Genomic DNA, 10,063 nt, shown 5'->3' with positions numbered 1-10,063 from the left:
AGGGGGGGGGGGGGGGGGGGGGGGGGGGGGGGGGGCACACCACCCTTGGCCACCCTTTTAGCCCCACCTCAGTGTACCATGTGGCTGACAAGTTAAATGCCACAGACAGGGAGGATGGCATTCTTCAAGATAGAGGGGACAATAGTGGACCCCTATCATGCCCCCTCCAGACCTGCAAGCCCGGACCTCAGCCTTCCTGCCAGGCCCATGCCCTGACATTTTGATAGCGCACGGTGGGTCTGTGGTGGTAACAAGCAACCACTGAGATGTCGCTGCTGATTTGGGCTTCATTTGCCATCATGTATTTCACTCAGCAAGGGGAGGAATATGGGCACTTTTATCCCGGCCATTACTCTCAGTCTGCTGGCTGCGACGCTGACCTTTCCGCCAGTGTTGGTTTGGAAGTGAATGCCGATTAGCGCAGTTGTACTGAGCAGGAATGTCACAGTGATGTGGTGGCAGGTGTGAATTGAGCCTGCAGGTTGCTAAGCACCAGATGAGAGAGTTTCGGGCAGGTGTAGAGTCACGTATTAAAACATAACGCTGGATTGTGTTGACTGCAGTGACTATGCACCAAATCTGATCAGTTCTTTTCAGAGGCAGTGTAGGAAAGGGATGGAGTATATGTCACTGTGTGTTTGCTGTGTGGGAAGATGAGCCACTCTTGATTTCCTAGATTAATCATGTGATCACAGATATTGGTATAATTTTACTAAATCTTAAAGGGGGCGGGGGGTTATAGTTCATTAGCATATGACTAAATTTGAATTATGAGGGAATCCGTATCGGTATTTGTCTGGCTGAGATTAGTAACTGATTCAGTTAAACTGAAGTTCTGGTTTTGGTTCAGGTCTTTCCTAACATCCTTCAACACCATGGATCACTTACTAAATCTTTCTCCAAAAATCATTGACTACCAGCCGAAGTTTGATAAACATGTCAAGACAGTTATTTAGTCCTGCTACTTAGCAAAAATACAGCCACTGTTATCTTCCCGGCAGTAGGAAATGGATATTCCTGCTTTTGTATCGTCTTGTGTACTACTTTAATGCTTTATTCTTTATTCCTGCGCTAAGAATCTGTTCCACTTAGTCCAAAACTCTGCAGCAAGATTACTCTCTAAGACCTGATTTCACTAAAATTGGCTTCTGATTAAAATCAGGATTCAGTTCAATTCCGCATCGTTTATAAGGCTCTGTTGCTCCAGAGTAAATTAGTGAACTGCTAACGCCTTCTAGCCCTACATCTGGACAACGCCTGCGAGTTGTGCCCCGTACAAAACTGAAAACATGGGGGGAAGTGTGTGATCTCTAAGTGTTTTTGTTCTGGAGCTTTCAACAGTGTCACACGGTTTTGTACAGCATTTGAAGTTTACTTAGTTGTTATGTGTTATAAATGTTCAAAGTTCTATTATTTCTGTGAACTTTAAGTTCAAGTAAACTTAAACGTAAAAAAAAAAGGTCAATAATCTTGTAATTGTGGGGATTCCTTGCATGGAAGCAGGTGAGTTTTATGTATTATTATAAGATGTATTTAACTTTATTGCGATGATTTTGATTTACAGTCATAAAAAGCAGATATTAAACAATGCAAAAGTCTCAAAGCTGCTATGGGAAGTAGCTTTGGGTTTTACTTCTAAAACTGTATTAACTGCTGAAATTGTTTGGCTCAGTGAATGCCCAGTGACTCAAAATGCCAAAAGTAGTTTCTTTTAAATCCTTCATCCTTAGGCCTGCTCACATTTTATGTTCAAAGAATCTAAATTGACATAGAAAAACATTAGCTTTGGACATGTTTTGGCTTAGTCTTTAATTGAAGAAAGCAGTGCTTGCAAGTTTGACATATATAATCAATTATTTGATTCACTTCTCATGTTTCTGGAGGAAAGGCTGTAGAAGACATTCCCGGAAACAATGTGATCTATTTAGATCCATTGCTTATATGAGAGGAAATGATCCTACATTATTATATTTATTTTCAACATCACTGTGGGAAAACATGTCTTTGGTTTGTGTTAAAGAAGACGCAGTGATATTATAACAACATTGTACAATAGGGAAATGTCTAAACTAATACTCTTCTTCTTCTTCTTCTTCTTAGAAATAGGTGATAGGTGGGTGGGCAGATTGTGGGGTAAAAATAAAGTGCAAAGAGAATGAGTCACTGTTCCCTCAATCCCAGTCTGGATATAAATACATCCACATAGACACTCATACACGCGTACGATTCTCCACGCGTGGCTGACATTACATAAGCTGGCGCGTGGGAGGTGTGATGCGAGGCATGTATAATTCATTAATGTGGGAGTCAACTGAGGGGTAGCTCTTATACCCAAGCGAGCCCCCTAGAACCCATCACCAATGTTTACGGATTAATTTGATGCTCGATTCTGAGTGGATGAACCTTAGAATTTGGACTTGAGTGTTAAATCAGTCAGTTGCAGCAGTGAGAATAAACTGACAGACGGCCCAGAGGCTTCTCAAGGAAGTTATCAAAATATGACAGAAAGTGAGGAGAAAGATCAGATTGTCACAGTCACACAGCAGAAGTGGAAACAGGAGGATGTGCTGAACATTTTCCCAGGAGTTGGAGGAGGATAGTGTTACTTCTCTTCAAATATACCAGAGTCAGTTCAATTTAAATTCATTTTAAGCCACATTTTTTTGTCACGGTTGTAAAAACAACACTGACATATAATCACCACTGAAATGGATGTTGTGAACAGCTTATTTACACATCAAGCAGTTAAGTGGAGTACAATTGAAAGTGCAAGTACCTTATATAAATTTACTTAGTTGTCTGTTTGGGGAGTTTTTGTGCATGCTGCAAAACTGCCTCCACAAAATGTTTTTGGTGAATTTGTGATGTGTTTCTATCAGGTAAAGGACTGAAAATGATCTCTATTATTTGTTATTAATATTAATATAGTGAATACTCTCAAAGCCAAGTGTACAAAGTTCTAGTATAGGGTTTTTTCTGTTTTGTCCACAGGGGGCAGAAGAGAGCTTAGGACACAGTCACAACTGCATGATTCTCCACTGCAGTCCTTAACAGAACACTAAAGCCAGCACACTGTTCTATTTACATGATCCAGTATGTATGCTTCATCATCCTAAAACAATTTCCAATGAGAAGACTCAAGTTGTTTTTGTTAATTTTTAACTTGTCTGTCTATCAGAGAGATAAAGAAAACACATGAAAGCCAGAGCTGCCAGCAGTCATATCAAGAGGGCTGTAAAGATGTGAGAGAGCAGCACTGGGGAAAGCCTGCGTTTGATTTTGATTATAGATAATATGCTTAAACGACTTAAAACCCCATGTTTCCAGTCCGCAGTGCTCAAATTTGAGTGATTTATTCCCACTGAAGATTATCAAAGATTGCATAAAACGCCTTTTAAAAATATTTTATTTCATATTTAAAAGAGATAAAATATGAAAAAATGTTAACATTTGAGGTTGACGAGAAGGAAGAAATGGACGGACAATATAATTTGTTATATAGTTGCAGTTTTAGTTTGATATTGACAGTGTCAGGGAAAGTACTTTCTGCGTGACCCAAACCGTAAGAAGTAACCGGTTTCACACTCGGGTCTCTTTGGGGAAACACTGTATTTCATATGTCAACAACAGTGACCTAGGTGGTTTCGTTTCCTTATTAATGTCAGAAGGCAGTATCGTTGAAGGATGAAGAAACCAAAAAAAACCCAGTTTAATCAATCGATCCAAACCAATCAAGATAATTCAACCAGCTAAAACTTAACAAGACAAATACAGGAACACACAGTCCTTGCATTTAAGTATCTTAAAGTTTTAGATTTCTTAATTCAGTCTGACTTGTATGTTGTCCCTGGTATGCATGCTGGGCCTCCCCTCTTTAAAGAAATAATTTGACATTTTGGGAAAATTCGCCTTAGATGAGAAGACAGATACCACTTTCATGTCTTTGGTTAGCTTAGCATAGCAGAAAGACTGGAAACAGGGCAGGTGAACATAACAAAATACCCCTGCCTTTAATGTTTACTAATTAACATGTGATATGCTGTTTGTTTAATCCGTGCTAAAACTGAGCTTTCAGTGGTTTTCTGTCAGCCTCGTGCTGACAATGACACTGCAGGAAGTCACTGCTCTCGTCCAATAAATGTTTAGAGACCTAACCTTCATTAAACCACAACTTTTTTACGCTTTAGTTTTCATATGGATTAATCAAATGAGACATGACTTGTAACTCATTGAGCTTTACAGATGCTGGTAGGCAGATTATGTTACCTTTAGACAGAGCCAGGATTCCCCAGTTTTTAGACATGAGATTGGTATCAATCTTCCCATGTACTCTCAGCAAGAAAGTGAATAACCATGATACCGTAAATGTGAAACTCAGAAAAGAAGTTAACAAAGGCAAAAGGCTATAATTATTATGTAAACTGTTTGTAAACATCCATCACAGTTTGAGTTTTACCTCCAAATGCTGTGAAGTGTTTTTTATTTTAGCAATTTCACATTTCCAAATCTCAGCCATTGATTTGGCCATTTTATCATAACAAATAGGACTGAATCAGAATCATTGATGATCTGAGGTGAGGAGCATCACACAACGTACATCATCAAGTCAAGCACAAAATATTTACCTTCCAGCTGAATAATTAATAGATCAGTTAATTGGATACTAGAGTTATCCCTGGATCTCTTTGCTCTCTGCTTTAGGAACTGACGCCAGGGAAGGTTGAGGGTTATTAAGTGCTGTGTGTAACTCATAAATCAGCTGATGTATGAAATACTAGGGAACTGCATCCTGCTCCTCCTCTCCGACTAATGCAACATTTTTTCCAAGCAAACCCAGTGTGTTTCTTTGTTTCCTGCCTTACTAAAAGTAGCAACAATTCAGCTGGCATGATTTTTTCCCTCCGTTTTTTACCCCTCTTCTTCCCGTAGATGTTTCCAGACATTCAGAGTGCAAACAAGTGGAAAGTGCAGAGATATCACGAATACTTACTTTTAAAAGATGGAATTGCCAGTGTGTCAAAAGGTCATGAAATACTGAAGTACTGAAAAGCACAAACTCAATGATAGTTGGAAACTTTCATGTTAATTACTGTTTCATAGTCAAGATATAGAAAAAAGGGCATTTTTGGAAAAGTCTGGAAAAATGATTTGCATTCATGTGTTCTCTCATGAGCTGCTTTTAAAACAGAAGTAGGACACATGTCACTTTTTAGAAAGCCATTTTCACTTTCACTTCAGTATTCCCAGAAGTATTCTGCGATCTTGTGCAACATTACACCACACCAACTCTGGCAAATGTTTCTAAATGTTTCCAATTATTTAAATCTTTTCTTTTCCAAATTTCAATTCTTTATTTTACATTTTTCCTAATTGTATTTTATTTTTGTGCATGACGTCAGTCAAAATGGAAGATATTAAGTCTAAAAAGGATCTAAATGAGCCTTTAAAAGCCCACCAACTGTATTTTTATTTGTGTTAGTGTGTGAATTAGTGTGTGATGTGGCCAACCCTTTATAAGTTCACACTTAGTCATAGCATCGCTGTTTACTAAGAGGAGTTTTACACAACTGAACCAACTGACAAACATATTAGGCTAATGTCGGCTAACACATATTTCTCCGTATATATTGATAAAACAAAGTCATAGATTTACAAGTGGTTGACATGGGGTTATTTAGCATCCTAAAATCTATAGGCCTATTTTTACACCCATTAGCTGCCAGGTGTAACAGTTGCCTAGCTAACTGAACCAACTTACAAAGCTAACGTTAGCATGCTAAATCACGACCAGTTTAGAAGAGTAGACATAGCTAACCTGACACCTTAAAAACACACCTCAAATTACAAAATCAATAACTTCAGCAAAATCAGATATTTCCCATTCATTCTAAATTGTGTGAATACTAAATGAATCATATATTTCTTCCACATATGCATGTAATTATGAAAGGATTGCAGTAAAGATCAACATGCACGCTTGATTATCGCCTAAAATTTATATTTTTGGAAGTTACGCAACAGATTAACACATTGTGTTTACTATAAGGCATTTCTAAAAATTTTATGGTGAAACTGAGTTAGTAAATCACTCACTCACTCATCGTCAACCGCTTGACCGCAAAGTCGCGGAGTGAAACCCGAGTTAGTATGTAGCAATTTAAAAAACTAGCTAGCTTAAGTAGTATGACTTTATACACAAATTTATAATAGACTTACGTGTACAATACAAAAACAATACAGATGATATGTCTTCAGTGTCCTGTTTTTAAGTACTGATATCCAAACACATATTTATAGCAACAGTAATTTAACAGAAGAGCTACTTGCTTTAACATTTCTTTTCTACTCCACCCTGGAATGGAATTATCTAATTTCTGCTCCTTCTTCTCCTCCAAGTATTACTGTCATATAAGCAGACACTCAAAGCATTTTCCCTTATTAGCAGAGCCTGGCCTTCCCAACAGCAGGGATTTTTCCCTCTGTGGTAACACCACTGGAAATGTTGACACAACACCAGGCTTCTCCCAAAAACACTTTACTTCAGTGTCCAGGATTTAAGTCTGGCCTTCGTCAACCCACATCCTACTCAGCGACGCTGCCGAGATGTCGTCACAGCTCCAGCTCGATGTCGTTCCCGGGTCTACAGGTTTGTGCCTGCAGCCAAATGGAAACTCTGCAGGACTGTAGTAAATGCATTGGCACCAAGACTGTGGCAGTGACTCAACACAGGGCAACAAAATCCCAAAGAAGAAGGATATTGGCCATGCATTAAAGAGCGGCTTTTTTTCCTCTGGACAATATGTGGGTCACATGGGAACAGTGAAAAAAGGGGAATTTATTTTTCCAAGGCTCATTTTGCAGGGCATTGAGAGCTGAATAGAGTCGCTGGGGTTGATCAGGACACAGAAACGGGTTTTACCTCAGTTATACTTTTTCCAAGAAGTGCTGCGTGTAAAGCTGGCATTGGGCAAAGTGATTTTCTGACCAGGGATTAGGGTAGGGCGTAAAATCTTTCACTTAACGACATCTTTCCACTTCTGCTGCGCTGATTAAACATCAAATCCACATGCTGTACAATTCTTAAATTCGGCCTTAAAAGTGGCTTTAGCTTGAGTGGATTCCAGCTTTAACCAAGAAGATTTACACAAACAAAATCTCCTCATAAAATTGGTTTAAATGTCAGCTTGTCCCCCACACTTCATACATACACACAGTTATACACAGTTTATGTAATCTTGCTCATTGCTGCTTAAGGTGAAACAAAGGCAGCTGAAGCTCTCTTGCCATCATGTATTCACTGCACAGCTCTGCTGGATGACATGGGAATACTGTCAAATGTTCCCCCTCTAAGGGCCAACAATCACGTCTGCTCAAACACACACAAACACACTGTCCTGTCCTGATAAGCATCTCTGGATCTGTGCCTGGCTGCATGTTTTGGGACAGCTTTTACGATCCCTACGTGCCGAAGGACGTCCACAAGACGAGAGTTCATGGCTTCATTTGTTTATAATGTACACGAGGATGCTCTTTCTGCAGTGGAGCATGCAAACCATACGTGAACACATTGTACACACATGCCTTTTCCTTATTTTAATCTCATTTAATTTGCTGAGAAAAAATCAGTTGAACCTTGCTGATTGCAAACACTAGTGGAACCAGTTATGAAAAGAGAAAGCCTACCACCATGCTAGCAGCTCTGTGAGGCTGTGCTTAACCCTAAATGCTAACGTCATAGATGCTAACAAGCTCACAATGACAACTTTATGTTAATGTAAGCCATGTTGACCATCTTAGTTTGTCATGTCAGCACAGTGACATTTAATAATTAACACTAAACAAAGTACAGCAGGCTGATTGGACTGTCATTAGTTGGGCAGGTATTTGGCCCTAACATTGGACAAATAGACATTTTGTACCTGATGATGGTGCTAGATGCAAAACTAAGGGATCACCAAAGTGATCGCAATTCATCCTGAGAGGAACGTGGATGTCTGCACCAAATTGCACTCAAAACCATTTGTCAAACTCATCATGGTGGCAGGAGGGGAAACTTCAGGGGATCAGCAAAGGCATTAGGATTCATCCTCTAATGTTAATTTCAACCCATCCAGTAGATGTTGAGAAGTAACTGAATATGTGAAAGGTTTGACCTTCTGGTGGCACTAGATGAGAAGTCAGGGATCACCAAAGTCATTAGGATTCATCCTCTGGGGACCGTGAATGTCTGTTCAATGTCATTGCAATTCATCCAACAGTTGTTGAGATGTTTCAGTCTGGACCAAAGTGTGAGTGACCAACTGACAAGTTACTTTCCACAGATTTGGATACTTACTTTATATAAGCTGCAACAATAATGTGACTGCCATGCCATAAAAGATATAAAGAAGCACTGCAGATATCATACTTTATTCTTCTGGACATCTTTCTTTGAAACTGGAGATGAGTAAAATAACCATTGGAGGGGGGGGGGGGGGACTTTTAATTGATCAGTTTGCTGACAGATGCAGCAGAGGGGATGGCCCAGAGCTTCTGCCTCCTGAACCAGAAGCTGGTTCGATGAACTGTCAGATGGCGTGTGAATGGTGCTTTGAGACGTCGTCGAGAGCTGAGAGAGTACTCAGAGCTATACCCTTCAACACAAAGAGACAGCTCTTGTGCGGCGATGCCTGGTGTTGTTATTGCACGGCTCAGGAGGGCAGGAGCGCCTCGCTGACCTTGAATTCAACTGGTGGAGATGATTACTCACAGAAAGTAATGAAAACTGCCAGCCACTCAGCCACCGACAACATGTACATTGCACTGCACAATCTTGGGGGAGAGCTGACATCACATTTTCGCTGGCTATGCTTTGATGGACAGCCATAAATAACACAATTGTTTCAGTACGTGCAGTAAAATGTGGTGAATGGTTAATTTGTTTATCAAACAACACCGGAGTGGGCCATCAGAGCGGAGATGTTTCCCCTCCTGGTGACTGTAATATATCTCTTACAGGAGAAACATTTCCTGACACCGGAGAGAGGCCATCTCTTTAATAGTGTGTATTAGCGAGCGTTAAATCAAGCAGTCAAATCACGTGTCCGGAGAATGTCCTGTTGCCTGAGCAGGGCGTGTGTGTGTGTGTGTGTTTATATGTGTGTGTTTAAAGGTTGTTGGGTGGGGGGTGGAGTCTTTGTGTTGCCACAGTAACAGCCTCAGTTATGTAACATCATATGGTGCGGTGTAAACAAAGCATCCAGCAATGTGTACAATCCCGCCTTTTATCAGCGTTATGGAGAAAATAAGGAAACAGGCATTTTGCACAGCAGTCAAATTTAAAACTATCTGTCTTGTTGCACTGATGAAAAAACACCCTCTGTGGATACAAATTACAGCGACTGCAGTGGACATTTTAGCCTCATAATTTACCTTTTACAATGCTACCTCTAATTGAAAACCATGAAATGTAGTTTGTTAGAGAGGTGAGCGGCTGTTTGCACTCTGCTTTTGGATTCTGTAATGGTGTTTAAATGGAAAACAAGTCTGGTGTGATATGCGTATACGACAGTGCTTATCTCCACAGGGCAGCTTGGGTGCCAAAACCATTGTAGTGTATTTATAAAGGTTGTTTATGGCAGCAATAGGAAGTGCACGGAAGGAAAAAATGGGATAAAAGGACGCCCCCCTATAAATACTTCAGCAACATCAATCCAAACACTGTGTGCCAAGAGAAATAGGACACCCAGGCATTCCTTTATGAATACTGTCTTTCTTTGGAAGGTCCTGTTCAATAAATATCTACTTCTGATACGAAGGGAAACAAAGATGTAAAAACAGCACAAGCACACCCATGAACAGCAAAGGACACAAACAGCAGTGGCTTCCCTTCACATAAGAGGCTATTGTTCAGAGGACAGTTCTGCAGGGCAGCTGTGCTTTTTTCTGTAACCTCTCCAGGATATTAATAGCCCTGCTGCCATTCACTAACACTGCTGTGGGGGCAGTTAAGGAAGTCCTCCTTCTATAATACTACCAAACTCTTATATTGCTGACCTGACAAAGATCTAACTGACATGGCAGA

This window comes from Micropterus dolomieu, linkage group LG09 (assembly GCF_021292245.1).
Source record: "Micropterus dolomieu isolate WLL.071019.BEF.003 ecotype Adirondacks linkage group LG09, ASM2129224v1, whole genome shotgun sequence".
Classification (NCBI taxonomy): Eukaryota; Metazoa; Chordata; class Actinopteri; order Centrarchiformes; family Centrarchidae; genus Micropterus; species Micropterus dolomieu.
The sequence above is the reverse complement of the archived record's forward strand: the minus strand, read 5'-3'. Positions refer to the sequence as shown.